The sequence below is a fragment of the Pyrgilauda ruficollis genome, unplaced genomic scaffold (genome assembly GCF_017590135.1).
Source record: "Pyrgilauda ruficollis isolate IOZ18807 unplaced genomic scaffold, ASM1759013v1 scaffold72, whole genome shotgun sequence".
Lineage (NCBI taxonomy): Eukaryota > Metazoa > Chordata > Aves > Passeriformes > Passeridae > Pyrgilauda > Pyrgilauda ruficollis.
Window position 1 is genome coordinate 3,018,989 of NW_024529044.1, and position 17,681 is coordinate 3,036,669.

At 37.8% G+C, this 17,681-nt stretch overlaps 1 protein-coding gene across 4 annotated transcripts in view; it reads left to right on the forward strand.

The window, feature by feature from the left end:
* The window catches only part of PITPNC1 (phosphatidylinositol transfer protein cytoplasmic 1), a 79,838-nt gene that overhangs the window by 2,769 nt on the left and 59,388 nt on the right, over positions 1-17,681 (forward strand). The window contains exon 1 of one of the 4 annotated variants that reach the window (XM_041485654.1): positions 11,892-11,993. The exons of the other annotated variants lie outside the window; for them this stretch is intronic. The gene's annotated coding sequence lies outside the window, so the exon portion shown is untranslated. Of the gene's footprint in view, positions 1-11,891; positions 11,994-17,681 lie in introns of those variants that run through there. 4 annotated transcript variants of the gene reach the window in all.

Here is a 17,681-nt window from a genome sequence, read left to right on the forward strand (position 1 = left end):
TGAGATTTTTTGCCATCTGTGTAGAACAAGGTGCTGCATTGTGCAGTTGTCAGAAGAACTGATGGGGCAATGCTCACCCTTCAAAAGGCAAGAGCATTTTGGTTCTAAGAGGCCCAGACTGCCTTCTGCAGGGTGCAAAGTCACTCTGAAGTTCAGTGGGCTTTGAGGGAAAGGCAGATTCCACAGGAGCTGCAATTTCCTGCCGAGTCAGGATGCTGGGCTCTGGTGTGCAGTGGCACTTGGCTGGTACCTGACCTGCATGGATACCACCGGCAGTTAAGCACCCAAGAATTTTTGAGGTCCTGTCTCAATAAGTGTGGAAAAAATGCAGTTTTTTCTTATACAACAGCATAGTTTCCCTTTTTGTGCTGTTTTTCTTACATAGACTTAATAAACTCTGGTTTTTCTGTTGTTTGGATGTTCTGCCTTTCAGCCTGTGCACTTTATACATACATCCAAAAGCACTTCCTTGAGCAGCTTTCTTTTTTTAGCACTGCCTTGCCAGTTATCCATCCACAGAAGTCTCACAACATGAATGAGAAAGAAGTATGTCCTTAGTTTGTGGTGTTGTCACCAACACCAGAGTGGTCTCCATATCATTCCTGTGAAAATAATCTGGCACAGGCAGGAAGATGAAGTGTTAGCTCTGTCAGCCAAGCACCTGTGTCCAATCATCTGTAGTCAGATTTTGTGTGTAATGTGAAAAATGTGCAGTAAAGTGTTGTGTAATGTCCAGGCAAGTAGCTGGAAGTCGTGACCTTGCATGTAAATACCTGTGCAGGCAGCAGTGGAGGAGTTTGTGCTGCTCTGGCTGACTGTCACCACCTAAATTTATCTCTAGAGAAGAGTTAAAAACTGATAGATGTCAGTGTAACAGCAGCACTGTCTCCAGGTTTAAAGAGTTTCTGGCACTGTTGTGGATAGGAAATTCCTTCATTGGCTACTGCAGATCCTGTTCCTGAGGCGTTCTTTCCTTGATGCCCTTATTAGATAAGATACCCAAATATTTATAGGAGGTTTGTTTATCTACCTGTCTGCTTGGAGGCCAAATGCTTTCTTGCAAAGAAAACATCTCCTAGGAAATGCTGTTTGCTACAGACTGAACTGTTGTGGTGTATTTTGAGCCAGACTACAGGAGCTGGAGATGCATATTTGTTCCTTGTGCATGAGCACCAGGAAAGATGGGCTGTTCCAAGAGTTCTTGCTGAGGTGCAGTGGCACCACACTACAGTTCTTATTCAAAGCTGAGCCTTCCTCAGTAAATTGAATTTTTGACAGCTGTTTAGGTCTGTTATGTGTGCATAGTCACAAGCTGCCTGATCAGCTTTAAAATATTTTGAGAAAGGATGCACTGTGTTAACTGCTAAGCAAAATAATAACATCTGCTGTAAGAACTTTGCAAATAAGGTCAGGATGGGACTGTTGGTTAACAAAACCAATATGATTGCCAATGAGAAGTCATTCTTTACCTCATTTATGGTACTTTTGGCAAATTCAATCCATTTGTTAACATTGAGACCTTATAAATTAGAAAAAGCCCTTTCCTTGCATTAGTATATAAAGTGAGTAAAATCTATTCCAGCAATTCCATAGGATATGTTACCAGTCTTCATTCCAGCTGCAATTAATAAATAAGCCTGCTGCTTGGGTATTTTTCCCCTTGCATTTTCATGTGTTAGTTCATTCTTACAAATAGCTTGTTACATCATATGAGAGGATATTATAATAGGCTGCATTGTGGGTTTTAAATATCATCAGTTAAAAAAACACATTCCCAAGGAAGTGAAAAGAACCAAGCAATTGAAAAGAGCAGAGATGCTAAAAAATTCTCAGGCTTGGAGCTCATTGCAATCAGAATTCCACAATTTTTCAAAGGAAGGATTACATGGGTTTGTGCTTTAGAGATACCTATATCTGAAAATGTAAACCAAATGTGACAGGTTAGTGTGGTACTGAAATCTTCTGGAAGAGGCAAAGCACAGTGAAATTTTTGATTTGTGAGCAAAGTGATTATTCTTTGGGGAAATAGATGGAAAGACATTTTTGCTGGATCCTGTTGAAAATTGGGTTGTTACTGCAATAAAATGCTATGAGTTATGTGAAGCTGGGTTGTGTAAATTTGAAAGCTGAACATCAAATAAACTACTAACTAAAGGACCCATAGGGTTTTTTCCTTGGAAACAGGGATGACCATTAAGGCTTCTGTTAGTTTTGAACTCTATGTGCATGGTCAGTACCTAAAGTCCTGACAGGTTTTTCTTTCCTTTGTTCTTTATTTCAACCAAGATTATCTCTGCTGAGGCTGGTGGAATCACTCCCACTCTGTGTTTTAAATAAAAGTCAAGTTGAATCTGTGGGGAGCACTGCCTGCATGAGGTGTGGAGGAACAGCTGTATTGTCATGAATACAAACAAGCAGAGACCTGCAAAATGTCTGTAAATGCAGATCATGGTTTTTCAGCAAAAAATCCTTTCAGCATTAACAGATTCTGGTTTTAGAGGTGTTATCCTTGCTGCTTTATAAAAATATCCATTGTTTAGTTCTTGTTTCAAACATTATGAATTCTCCCAGTGTGGATTATTTACATAAAATTATTTCAACAACATCTGTGTAAACAGCATTTGTATCCTCTGAATCTCGTGTGCACTTCTTTAGAAGATTTCGTAGTCTCCCATTTTGTGTACAAAGGGTACATGTTATAACATGTTTTATTCAGACAGATTTAAAGCTCATTGAAAGCATATGAGAAAGGGTTGTTATGCCCTGAGAGTCAGCAGGTGTTACAATAGTTGGACATAACTATATGAATGTAGTACAGCAAAGCCTTTAGTAGGGTGTAAAGTGTAAAATAAGTTTTTTCTGAAGTACAGTGATCTGCTGCAGGGCAAACTGCATCCACTCATCCTGCAAACAGATTAAATAATGGTCAACTATGCCCATTTCCTTCATTTCCCAACTATAGCCACAGAACATATTTTCAGGACTATATAAATGTATGGAACACTTGTAAAAGCAGTATGTTTGTCATAAGCAAGAGGACTATAAACAAACTTAAGCTGAAGTAATTTTATCAAATTTAATTTATTTTAATTACTTGTAAATGAAATTGTAGTTGGACTGTGTCATGTCCATGACCTCTGTAGAAAATGTTTATCTGGCATTTTTGAGCTGAGGTTGCCCAGCAAAAACAGAGGCTTATTGTGCTATTTTAATTTAAGCTATCAACAGCTCTAATGCATCTTACACCAATTCCTTGACAATATACTGAATTGCTATGAAACATAAAGGACCTTTTGCTGTAGTTAATCATTCTGCCAGGAGATGCCTTCTGAGAATGTCAGCAACCTCACCTGCCTTTTGCAGTTAATACAGTGGAGGCCCTGACACGTTTGTCTGAGGAGGATTCAGAGTTAATTATTGAGCTACAAAACCTCTTCACACCATTCTGAGCATATTTTTACCCTTTAAAAGAATTCCTTGTGTGTGTCTCTTGTCAGCAAAGGGGTTGGATGTGGTCTTTGGTGGGTGGTCATGTCTACTCTCCTCACAAGGCCTTTGCTGCACACAGTATGACCATAAATTCACCTTAAATCTTATGGCCTGGGAAGAATCATTGTAACAGATAAAGGAGAGAAAGCACCAGAAGTTAGCTATTAGCACCAAGGAAGAATACCTATTGAATTTTCTTTTGGTCCATGGTCTAGTTGCAAGAAGGAACGGATGAAAGTGAGAGCTGGTTTTTAGCACGGGAAAAAATAAACATCTTGCTTTGGTTTGGCCTTCTTACATTAGTTGTGGTCAGCTGTAAAAGTACAGCAGTGCAGAGCAGATGTCAAACCTTCACCGATTTCCACTGCAAATAGAAATCCAAAAATATGCAGTTTCCCCCCTTACTCCTGTTTGGACATTTCACCATAACTCTGTGAAAGAAACAAGAAAAACTTTGTTCTGCAGACTTCAGTGTAAATCATTAAAAAAATCTTTCAGTGGAAAAGATTAGATATTACCCAAGGAACACCAAACTTTGACATCCATCTCTCTCTATCTCTCTTGTTCTGTCTTTCCTTGTCAACACTTGTTTTCTCCAAGGTGTATATATATATATACGTGTGTGTGTGTGTGTATGTATAGCAAATAATACCACACATTTGATTTGAGGGCTTTATTAGCAAAGTACAGGCCCAGTTTTGCATTTCCCACAAAAGAAAATGCAGCCTGTTGGTGGTTTAGGACATTTTGTAGCTAAAGCACTCTACAAGCCTTGATGCTATCAAGAACTCCATGAGCTGTGTTTGTTTTTGAAGCATAATGTAGGTTTGGAAACAAAAGAACAGGGAGAAGAAAACACAGTCAATACTGGCTTTTAAAACTTAGAATTTTCTGGGTTTTTTATTTTGGGGTGGACTTTGTCTTGCTGAGAACATGAAGTTCTTGTAAGATTTGATGTTAATGTCGAATGATCAGCACTTTTGAAATTCTGACAACTTCTGTTTATGTACGTAATAATGAATGTAGATGTCAATATTGGTGTCTTGAAGTTTGATAGCTCTGACATATCAAGTACATTTTCCCATAGTCCAGTCAGTTTGATTTCTTCATTCTTCATACTTTTAAGATTAGAAATAAAATAACTATATAACTGTAATAATAACTAATACATATGTTATATATAATAAAATATAATATATAAAATATAATATAAAATAAAATATAATATAGTAAATACTGCATATTATATCGTGTATACTATATAACTAATATAGCTATATAGAAATAAAATAACTATACAAATTTTCATGTGCTTGACTGCATATATTTTAAAAAATTCACGTGATTAACAGTTCTGAAAGTCTATAAAGCCCTTTAGATTAGAGGAATACAAAGATTTTTGTACTAATTAGGAAAGGTTACAAATTATATTTTCCTTCATGAGTATTCATTTGAGTCTGATAGGCATTTACATTGTTAAAATCTGTTAGAGATCATGTTCTTGGGTACAAAAGGCTGCCCAGTCAGATAATGGAATATCCATCATTTTTAACAATGATTCATTCACTAAATTCTTCTGTGTGACTGGTGAGCTGACAAATGTGTTCCCCAGGCTGTTCTTATAGAAGCAAGTCAGTTGTGGATGCTAAAATCCACTGAGGCTTTGCATTTTGGCTGTCCAACTAACTCACAAGCAACCGTTATATACTCTGAGGATGGATAACACACACATGCAAACCCTTGAATATTCTCATTGTGGGTAAGGAATAATCCTTTGTGTCCTTATTAATGGAAAAGATACTTGGAATTTTTTTTTTTCCACAGAATTATAATTTTCCTTATATTTATCTTTATCATCATTGGTTCATAGAGCATCTATGATGATCAGCAGTAGATTTTGTGAGACTTTATGCCAAAATAAAGCAAATAATGACATTTCATGCAGATTTGCTGTGAGCCCTCCAGTGCAGCCTGAAGAACTCTCTGTAGGGATGTTGTGCATGTATTTAAGTGTAATTGCCAGTGTCTGCAGGCATCTAAAAAGCAAGGAGAAAGGTGCTCCCCAGGATTATTGACTGTGTTTAAAAAGAAGTGAAGAAAAGGTAGTTTAGATTTCAAGTTGGATTAACAGATGGATTTACACTCTGTAGGTGGAAGAAACCAGACTTGAACTTCACCTGTGTTTATATATAATGCTTTTAGTCTAGGCTTTAGTCTTTATTTCCTTCTAAGTTCATAATTTCTTTCCAATTTTGGTTATAAGTGATCAGCCAATTTTGAATCCTTGGATGTGTATCAAAATGCTATTTTTAATTTTCTTAAGTACAATGCAGGGTGCTAAATTGTAGGAATGACATTTTAATGGCTCTTCTTGGGGGAAAAAAAATGCATCTTCCATCTTTTTCTTGTTTGTGGTTAGAAAATGCTGCAGCAGTCTTGGGTTCTATGGGTTTTGTACTTTTGCTGTTCCAAAGCTGATTTTGCTGTTCACTCTTGAAGCTCCAGCACATCCATAACTTGCACACACACTTAATTTAAAGCACCAGGAGTCATGTGAGTCACAGGACATGAATGTTTGTGGATTTAGTAAAAGACTTCTTCATATGCTCTCCAGAAAAATCATAGTGTTTATTTAGGAGTTTTTACGTGTCTGTTCTAAGATTAGTCTTGCCCAAGTGATTTAGGAATACTTAGATTCTGTGGGAATTGTTTTCTGTGATCATGCTGAGAATGCCCTATTTTCCATTTCATCACACTTAATGTCATCTTAGGTTTAATGTGTTGACCAATTTATGACTGTGTTCAGTTTTTTTTTCTGTAAAAATATTATTACAATGCATGACAAAATAATTGTGTGATAATGACACTCCAGTGTGACACACACTGTTGGTCAAGTGCTTGATTAACAGTCAGCCACTGATGACAAATACAACTAATTTTTGAATATATTTTCAGGGTTTTGCTCTCATTTCATACTAAAGTTATTAAAATAACCTTTTGTGCTAGTGGCACCACCTTGCTTGAAAGGTTTCCAAAATACAGAACTCTACCATGAACTAAAAAATTGTCTTTATCAGAAAGGTAAAGACAATGATAATTCTATTGAAGTTCTTACCCATGCCAAGCTTGGATCTCTCCTGGTCATACACAGATATTTTTAAATAGTCTCACTAGTTAGATCCATTTGAATACTGGTCCTAATATGTATAATCTTATCTTCTGAAAGATGCTTGACAAATTTATCCAGCTACTTCTCTGATTTTGTCAGGTTTTCTTCAAAAGTGCAAATTAGCTGACCTCTAGATAATATTTCCATTTAATAAATTAATTGTACAATGACTTGCAATAGGCCAAATGAAGCACATTAAATACACACATGATTACAATCTTAAATAAAACCTACCTGCTTCTTTTATCCCATAGACTTGGTATAAAATTGATTTAAATCTTCCTTCAGTGGGACAGTTTTTATTTTACTTCACTCTGTGTGAACAGAAAAACACTCAGTGAAAATTAGACCATAGTAATACCAATGAGTGCTGTCACTGATGTCAGAGAGACCAAGATTTCACCAAATATGTGATAAAACACAGCATATTTTTAGAACAGAAATGTTGAGAATTTAAATTCCATTTTAATTGCATGGTGTAAATCTGGAATAATTCCATTGACCTCAGGAGATCTATTACAGATTTTTATCAGTCTGATCAAAAATGGACTTTAACCAATGGCTGTAAACTAAAAGAGAATGTACATTTCTCAAATCTGTTGTTCTAAACAAGAAAGAGACCAAGCTGATGTCTCTAAATCTTTATTATTCTTGCCTAACCTAAATAACATTATCACCTGCTTAGATTAAGGCCCCAGATGTGTGTCAAAACTCTAAAATGTCTGTGAGCCTACATGCAGTGAAATTCTTGCTGTCCTCACACCACAGACTTCTCAGTTACCTCTTTGCTCTCAGCGTTCAGTGCTAGTTTTACAGAGCCTTTGATTTCCTCTCCTTTCTCCCACTTCGAGCCCTTGGTCACTCGGAGCAGAGGAAGCCTCTCCAGCCTCAGCAGGCGTGTGGCCAGCTGGCAAAAAGCTGCTGCTCTTGCTTGGCCTGGGCCTTGCAGGGAATAAGGAGCTGCCCAGCAGACTGGAACAATTGATAATTCAGCTCCCTCTTGAGTACTCAGCTCGGGTTGAATCCCTGTGTTCCCGCAGTTACCATGGCCCTCTCTCCCGGAATGAAGCTAAAGAGAGCACCAAGTTCCAAAATTTCTCCAATGTCTTAGAGGGTTACAAAGTTTATTTGCATTTCTAAACTATTTGCTATTCAGTTATGAGCCCATTTTTTGTTTCTTTTTCTTTTTTTCTTTTTTCTTTTTTTTTTCTTCTCAGGGATGATTCAGTATGTTTGTCTATATTAAGGGGATTCTGTTATACATTTGGGACACGTTGGGATTTTTTTCCCCATTAACTTCAGTGGAAACAGAATAAAGCCTAAATAGGGATTTTGTTGTTTTTGTTGTTAATTTGTTCTCCACAGTTCTGCTATAGTTTATTTTCTCTGCTATCTCTGCTTTTTTCATGTCTGAACTTGAACTTGCATGGAGTCAAGTGATGCCAAACTTCTAAATCTGTTCTGAGGGAGTTTGAGATGAGGCAAACAGCATTTGAGTGGAAATGTTATGTCATAGTAACAAATGCCTATGGATTAGTTAGTTTATTTCCAGGACCTCATGGGCTATACATTGCTATTTATAATTTAACTTTCTCAAGCAGCCACGACTGTGTTTATGTTGCCATGGTGTTCCTTGCCATACTTGAGGGTGGATAGTAAATGCTATAATTGAAAATTGATACTCCCACTGAATTAAGGGTAACAGGTGGTTATGTTTTTATTTAATCATGCTGCAAGCATATTACAAGTTAAATGTAGATACCTCTACTCCTGCCTCTTTGCCAAGACATTTTCAGACATGCCAGTTTGTCTTCAGTGGCCAGGACTGGAGTAAACAACATGAGTGATTTGTCTCGTGGCAGCCCAAGGAATGTCAGTGGCCATCAATGAGCATCCTCCACTTCAGACTTCAGAAGCAAATGTTCTTCTGCAGGAGGGAAGGAGCTGCTCTGCTGCACGGGGACAAGTCTCTGTCTCATCCTTCCCCTGGGGACTGAGCTCTGGGTGAAGCTCTGCTTCCTGACCAGCATCTGAGGAGCAGCAATTGCTGTTTGCTCATGATCTCCACAAATTAGCCCTTTACCTCATCTCAACTCTTCATTTCCTTCTGTTTTCTACCGAAGTTTTCCAGATTTTCCATGTGGGCAAGACACATCCTACTATCACTACTCAAAGCATCCCCCTCTCATGACCCTAAGAATAGCTTTTGATTAAATTTTGTCAAGTCAAATAGAATCAGTTAAATGGTATATCTACAATACATCCTACGTGAATCACATAGTATATAAATACATGTTTTCACATGTGAATATGTACATATTTTTCCATTCTTCAGAGTAAAAAGACAGAAACACACAGATGCTGTCCTAAATTATTCTTAACATTTAGGTGGGGGAAAAAATGTATTCTATATTTTTTTCTCTAAAATATTCTAAGATATGAAAATTAAATAATTCAAAATAATTTCACGCTCTGTATTTACTGCACAAAGCCATATGCCCAGGAGTATAAAGTAACCAGGTGCAAACACTTCAGTCAGGATAGTGTGGTTATTACCAAAGGCATTTATAAAATATGTGTTAATAGACCCATACCAAGGATGCCTAATTGGTGCAATTGTGTGAGCAGTGAAGTGCAGAGTGGAGCTTGCTGCCTGAGTTCTGCACAGCAGTCTCCTGTTGAGGATTTTTGTACTGTTTTTAGAAGCAGCTGTGAGACTTTGGTCTTCATTAAGTTTGGCTAAATGGATCCTCCAATTTTTCCTATAGCTATAGGATTTGAAATGAATTTTCAGGGGTAGGAGATGTGTGCATACACAGAGTTTTCTCTTTAACTCAGTTCAGAGTTATTTCTTGTTTCTCAATTTTCCTTTCACATTTTACCATTTTGTACAGCAAAGCCAAACAAAATAGCTTTCATGGATGGTATGTTTTGTCATATTTTGGTTTTTAAGCTGGTTTACATTGGCTGGAAATATCCATGTTATTTAAACCAGCTTGCCTTGTACACAAGACCAAGAGTCAGAGACTGTCTTAAAGCTTTGCAAGGAGGTCCTTAAGGCCTTTTACAAGCTCACAGCAATTGCATTCCTTTCCATGTGTTGTTATACTTAACATCTTTGTTTGCAGGCCTTTTCCACAATTTTGAAAGTTAGACTTGCAAATTAAGTGAGCTACTTCAGGCTTATGTTATAGGTAGCACTTGATTGAGTTTATTGTTACAGACATTCCCTAGGGCCACTCACAAACTTCCATGTAACAGTAAGTGTGCAGTAAAGCATTAGGCTTTGAAGTATTCATGCATATTTAATGGTAAGGGAAGGAGAGAACTCAGCATTGTAGCCAATTCAAACCTTTGACAAGTACAGCGAGTCAAGGAAAAAAAAATTGAGTTTGCGAGATAGTTTTGATCAAAGGAAATAAAAAAAGCATTGCTGAAGGTGATTAATGTAGATTAGTAGATCATGTGTTTTAAGGGCCATGTCTTGGACTCATAGATTTAATGGAAATTCAGTCTCCAGCTTGGGTTTTTCTTGGCCTTTCTGAGTTTTCCCACTTCAGCTATCCCTTCACCTCTTTTTGGAAATTAGGACCTCTGCTTTCTTCTGGTGCTGTTACTAAGTTTGAAAGTCCCAGAGTCCTTGTGTAAACCTGTGCCTTGGAGCTGCCTAAATCTCATCTAAATAGTTATTGACCTGAGAAATAAATACCTCACTCTTCTAACCAGTGTTACCTGTGTGGGCACAAGAGCAAGTCTGGAGTCAAGCTGCTGCTTCAGCAAGGTCTTCATCTGCCATAAACCAGAATTTAGTCCTGAAGTTTATGAAAGCTTTACCAGGCTTCATTTTGTTGAGTTTATATCAGGTTATTCCACACTTTTCTTAAGCAGTTATCTATGAATATTCATTCTTAACAGTCACGATTCTCTGTGTTAAATTGTAGCATGAATTTTTATCTTGGTGTTGATGGGTGGTTCCTGATACTCCCTGCTCCTGCCCCGAGTGTTCATTTCTCTGGTATCTTGCTTTTTAAATACAGGTTACACTGCAGTGAAAATGCTCGTGGTTTAAAACATTTTTTACCCATTTTGTCAGTTAAAAGAAAAGAAGTGAAAAGGGGAAAAGGAAGGACACAGAATGCATTTTTCAGAGAAAGGAATTTAAATAATAAGGTTTAAAGCAATAGAATTCACTTGCTCAATTAGGTGACATTGAAAAGTATTTTCCAGTTTTTGGAAACTGGAAATATAAGGAAACTATGTAGGAAAATAAATAGACTTGCTGATTAAATATTTTATCATGCAATCACTGACATAAAAATAATGACAGAGCTGTTGAGGAACATTTTTGCCTGTCTTATCTTGCAAACCCTTTTTTTACTGTTGGACTTTTGACTCTTCCAGTCAAGAGTTTCAAGCAAAAGGTCTTTTAGCTCTATCAGCATTTCATCACCCCACTGATTTATGTGTGCAAATTGTTTGCATATGTCAGATTTAAACAAAAACTGTTTTGGAGGCACAGCAAACTTTGCAAGTTGACATATAAAGTTCACCTCAGTAAGTCAGTTGAAAATTTGGTTCCTTGTGTCCTTTCTGTAGCACATTAGTGCACTGCATCTGCTTATGATATTCTAGAAAACAGGGAAAGAAAAATTGTATTATCAAAGTCTAAAAGGTGTAGCATCAGTAGACTTTTTTTTACTATTTCTCATACCTGTATATTGATGGTAGTTTTGAGGCTTCAAAGATCGATTATTTCTTCATATGTTGCATTTATACTGATGGAATAATGAGATACTGGTTTGTTTTTTTCTGTTAAATCTTTAGCAATTTTTTTAAACTCAAAAAATATGCAAACTCTTCTGTGAAAGGTTTCTTGACAGAAGCCAGCGTTCCAGCATATCTGTCTAATGAAGCTGCTCGGGGAATGGCTGTCATGAAAATGCGAAGACCTGTGGGTGGCATAAAGCCATTCTGACATCTGAGTATGGGATTTTTTTCAGGCAGACTCTGTACAACTCCACAAATTAATCATTACCTTGAGATAGGATAGCAGTAGGATGTGCATTGCATTTCCATCAGAACGAGAAATAACTCGCCCAGGACTGAAGGCTCATGTATTCCCTGTATTCCTGCCCTGCCAGTAGGGGAGGTCTGGTTTCCTCTCAGCTGACCTTCTGAGATGTTTCTCTGTAATTTCACACTGCTCAGCCCTGGGGCTCAGCTCTACCTCTCTGTTTCAGAAGTAGAAGCAGCACCAGAGCTGGGTGACACAGGCTAACCAGCAGGAAACTGGGAGCTCTTTGGTTCCTCTGTGTGTGGAAGACCATGGTAAAGCCTAAGTTTTCATACCTGAACTCTTCCATATGTGGTGCTGAGGTGACCCTGTGGTGAATTTGGGCTAAAGAATTTTAAGCTGGTGTCCCAGGTGTTCATTCCCTCTAAGGTCAAGGAGATAAAGTTACTGAGCTTTTCATCTAATCAAGAGTTGCTCTCTGAGCCTTGCAAGCTGCAAGTGATCACTGTAACTGTATCCTCTGTGTTCTCTCCTTTTTTCTCTTTGTACTCTCTGTAATATGCCTCCCACTCCCTCTTTTAAATCCTTTTTGTAGGAGGTTAATTTTGAAAATGTAGCTTTCCATCCTTGTTGAGTTCAAGGTATCTTAAGTTGCTACAACCATCGTTAATGATGAGTGGAACACTTTCAGACCCACCACAAATTCCTCTGGGACTTAACTGGTGTCCTCTCTCCAGTGTTAAAAATTATTTGTCTATTTATTTCACTTTTTATTGCACCTTGTAAACAATGATTTGTCCATGCAAGGGCCTTCCTTATGGGAAATTTGTTTCTTTTAGAATATGGGGGAATGTGTTCTCAGGCACATGCTGTGACTCTTGGGGATGTCATGTGCAGGGCTAAGAGGTTGGACTTGATGATCCTGGTGGGTCCCTTCCAACCCAGCATATTCTGTGATTCTGTGGCCTTGGCAAAATGGACTTTTGATATTAAATTGCCCATTATCTGCTGGGTCTGCTCTGGCTGTGTACCTGCTGACCTCTTTAAACACAGATTAACACATGACTTCTCCTCACTAAAGCTGTCTTAAATTTCACTCTGTGTTTATGCATTCAAGCTGTGCTAGTCACACACTTTTTTTTTGTTGTTTTTCTTGAGTAATAGGAACCATTCTCATCTGCTCTTTCTCAATTTTCTGTTCAATACATTGAATAGATGATAGCAAATGAAAAGCATATGAAAAGCAAATTAATACAACTGTCTTACTTGGTGAAAGTATAAAATTATAGTTTAATGCCAACACAACATACTGAATTAATTGTAAATGCAAAGATGCAATCTTTAAAATACAACTGAGATTTTTTTTTTTACCTTGGCTATCTGCTTTACTACATGTAAGCACTAAACTTCAATAGAGGATTTTTGATTACTGTTTTTTTTAATTCTTATTCCTTTAAACCATAACTATTTGGGGACTGTTTCTTAAAGAGAATCACAGAGGTAGCAGTAATGCTAATAGTTAGGATTTCAGGCAGTTTATTAATATTTTTTGCAAGTAATATTTATCAGTGCACCAGTATTTGCATATTATATTAGAAGTTGTTTTGCCAAGTGCTGGTTGGCAGGATGTCATGTTCCCTGGTTTCCATTTGGAGCTGTGAACTCTTCTGATTGTTTAATCTCTGAAAGGAGATAATGCTTGCTTTATTTTAGATCCTAGCTCTTGTAGGATGCAGAGCATCTAAACTAACCGGGTTCTGTGCTCCAGGAGTGATTCCCCACTTTGTCACTGCTGGGACCAAACACAGTCCTGATGCTGTTTCATCACCACAGTCCTGGTTCATGCCCAGCACACCCAGAACTGTCCATCTTGAGATCCATTTCTGTGCCCCTGTTTAACTTTGATTTGTAGTTACATTTTTGCTCTAACCTCCTCCCCTGACTGTAAATCAGTAGATGAAAAGCACACCACGGACACCATCTGCAGTCAAGCATTTGATATGCTTGTAATTAATTGACAGCATTCCTATACATGCTGGTCAGCAAGATTAATGTCCTTCTCCGGTCCACAGTGAAGCCAGTGGGAGTTTCTCTTCTTTTGCACTAAGAATGCAAAAATATGAACCTAAGAGAGAATTCATTGAATGAGGAGCTGTGTGTGATGTGCAAGACAATTCTGTCCTGAGCTGCACTCTGTAGAACTCTGCTGGCTTTAGGTAAAGTGCTTTGTCTTACTCTCCCACAAAGTACCACAAGTAATTTTTGCATATAACATTCACATTTATGTGTTCTTTAAACTGTGCTACCAGAGGACCAAATTATGTTAGAAAATTTAAACTGATTCCTAATGACTGTTAATAAAATTGTAAACCCGATGATTTGCTAAATGATATATAATATGGACAAAACGGCACAAGATGAAGCAAGGTTTTTTCTGGTCAGTAGATATCTAGGAGGAATGAGCCTGGCTTGGTAAGCCAGTACATTTTTCTGTTCTGGCACTTCTTGCTTTGCTGCCTCATCTTCTTCATCAAGACAGTTAATAATCAAAAATCCTCATGTGGCTCCTTGTTCTGGAACTACAAAATTACATTGTCCTCTGTTGATATCTGAAGTCCTGTCCTCCTCAGGAGAAAACATGTTTTCCTGATCAGAAAATTGAAACATCCCCTGACTACAAGTGCAGGAATCCTGGCAGCCCCAGTTGTGCTCCACATCTTATTAGGAATGACATCAGTGGACGTTGGGAACTTTTTGTTTTGCTGCTTGTGCTCTCCTGTGGTGGCTGCAGTCCTGGAATTGATGGCCCGTGGAAGCTTTTGCTGCCAGGAATGGGGGAAATATGCAAATATAATAATCTTCTGAATCATCTTGTAGAAGGCATTGCTGTAGTCTGAGGCAGAGTTTTAAACCATCAAAACATGCAAATCACGTTTGTGTGAGTGACACAGTGAGGGTGTCCCTGTGCTTAAGTAGGGCATTACTCAAAATAGTACTATTCCAGCTTTCCATGGGAAAGTACTTTCTGTTCAGTGAGATGTTTTCTTTCTCTACCTAGTCATCAAAAACACCATCAATCCCATTTCCAGTGAGGCAAGCTTCTGTGGAATGTGACATTCTTACTTCACTTACTTGATAAGAGCTGTAGACCTACATTTGTACAGAATGCAACACATACTTTTTTTAAAAAAACCTATTTCTTTATGCTTGAAAAAGGGCTTGTTCAGAAGAATTTGGCACCAAAAATTTGATTTTCTGGTTAGATGCAGGAGAGGTCAATTGACTCTTTCTGTAGTTTTCATGCACCTTAATGCAGAGAAGGAAATAGGAGTGAGTTTGTTGGAGTCATGATATAGAGTATACAGTTGGAAATAATTCAAAGGTAACCTCCTGCTGCTCTTTGTATCTACTGAAGAAAAGAACATTATTACAGCAGACAGCAGTCAGATGATATTTCAGAATTTATATATTACAGAAATAGGATATACTGTGCACATCATAATGATACTACCAATTTAGTGAATGTTTTTGCTGGAATTAACAACATAAATTAAAATCTATACAGGGTATAAGCATATTATTAACCCAGCTGCCTTCCTGGACCTTCAGGCTTGATCTTTCCTTTGCATGCATGGAATTTGTGCAGGCATCAAGAGTTTCATGCCAATAAATGAGGTGGCTGTCAAACAAGATCCAGTGAACAGAGGTGATGGCACTTTTCCCCCCTCAGTATTCCATACTGCACACAAATAAATCATTGCTTATCTGGATCTAAAGAGAAGCTTTAAATCCTCACAGAGCACAGGAATGTGTGTCATTTTTCTGTTACTTTACATCACTTTAGTTTGTGTCCTGTAATATAAAATGTTTCAGCCTTGCCACTTATTTTTTCAGTTTCTATGAGCTTAACCATTTAGGATGATCCACCAATTCAGTTTGAAGCACAAAATGGGGTGTATTCATGCAAGTGTTAGTCCTGGTGTATGTGTCCTGATGAACATCAAATTAATAGTTTGGGTCACAGAGGTTAAAAGGAATTTCAAGTGCTGCTTTAATGAGGACAGACAGGAACATCTTTTGATACCTTGTACTGAATTTAAGCAGTTGCCTATCTGATATACTTTATAGTGGTGCCCGCTCCACTTCCATAATTATGGGCCTGTCAGCATTTCCATTACTAACCCCTATATTACAGCTGAAAATATCACTCCAGGATGAAGTTTTGTACAAAGCCTTTCAGCTGTGAACGAAGAAGCTTTCAAAATTAATTTTGCTGCTTCTCCAATTTAAAAAATGAAGTTTTGCTGTTGCTTGCTCTACCCTGTATTAATGTCTTGTTTTCAGAAAAAAAACCCCCACAGGGTCAAAATACTGATGTTTGTTTCCTGTAGCATGAATATAACACATTGAAAAGATAAGAACTGAGTGCTTTTATTTAACCACAAAGAAAAGCACAAGCAGGAAAAAGCACATCTGCAAGCTGCCACTCTGAGCTCAGAGACACCTCAGTTCATTTTCACCTGTCTGCAAAGATTTCAGTAGCCTCTATCCTTTTGCAGAGATTCCAAAACAGCAGGGAAATGGTAATTTTGGTATCAACCTAGACTGACTAAAAAATTGCTATTTAAGAGTTCAAGGGCACTTTGAATTAGGAGGTGCCAAAATTAATGTTGGCCATAAAATTTTGGTTTGCCTACTTTTTGAATATATTTTCCATAGAACTGGCTTCTGAAAAGGCTGGGTGTGGCTGGTGTTTTCACCATGTAATTTTTTTGTATTTTTTTCCACTAACTTACATCTCTGAAACTGTAACCAGTGTCTACCATGGCTTTGAGTGATGTTTATCACTAAAGTATCTGAATATTTACTAAATATTAATCAATTTATTTTCATTACACTTTGTAAATGGACAAATTCTATAATTTTGCTGATGCCAAAAGTCTGTATTAAGACAATAGTTGAAAATATTCAGCTTTTTTTGAGTATTTAACTCTTGGAGCTTGATTTTGCAGAGTGGATTTGAAAAAAGAGTTCTCATAGCCTTTAGCAGCTGGCAATCTGGTAAATATTTAGTATTTCTCCAAATCAGATCTCTTGTGCCAAGTGGGGTACCCAGGTGATGAGAAACAAGAGAATAGCAATTGCTTGTGAAAAATTTTGGATTAAGTGGTTTGTTTTGTGTAACCTCCATTGCTTAAATGTCATCATTCCTCATCCTTCTGCATCACAGCCAGGCCCTCGTGCTGGCGATGCCCAGAGGATACGTGCTCATGTGGAGTCCTCACTTCATGTGACCTTGAGCTGGCACTGTTTGCCCTTCCCGGAATGTTTTTCAGCACTTCAGCAAATGGAGCAGAAGCCCTACGTAAAATCATCCACATTAGTATGCAACTGCCTCAGATAGGGAGAAAAAGTGGTACATGATTATTTAATTGTGCCAGTGTTTAGGTACCCAAGTGCATTTAGCTCCAATCAGACACCCATCCCTTTCCGTAGCTCCTGACTGCCTGGCTTTACAAGCAGAGTTAGGTTTCCTTAAGCCTAGATTTTGTTTGTAATTATATTGGGGGATTTTGAAAACTTCTGAGAAAAAAAAGAGCTTGACTATCATAGAATCACAGAATGGTTTGGGTTGGAAAGGACCTTTAAAGGTCATCTGGTCCCCACCCCTTGCCATGGGCAGAGCCATCATGTGATGTGTGATCATCCGGCCTCATGTGAGCTGCTGGCTCTTATCACCTGTGCTGGAACCTTGGGATGCACTGCACAGGCTGCTGCACTTGAGATAATGGAAGTAATGGATAAAATGAGCATTTCAAATGTACACAGTGCCATATGATAGAAGAGAATAAGCAATAGCAATAAGTCTGTGATAAAGAACACGAGAAACATATATCCTAAATATAGTAGGATCTGTGAGAGTATGCAGTAAGAGCAGAGTATTTTGATAATTCTGCTGGAAAGCCCTAAAAATCTTCTTTGAGGATATGGAGCTGTATTTGCAAAGAC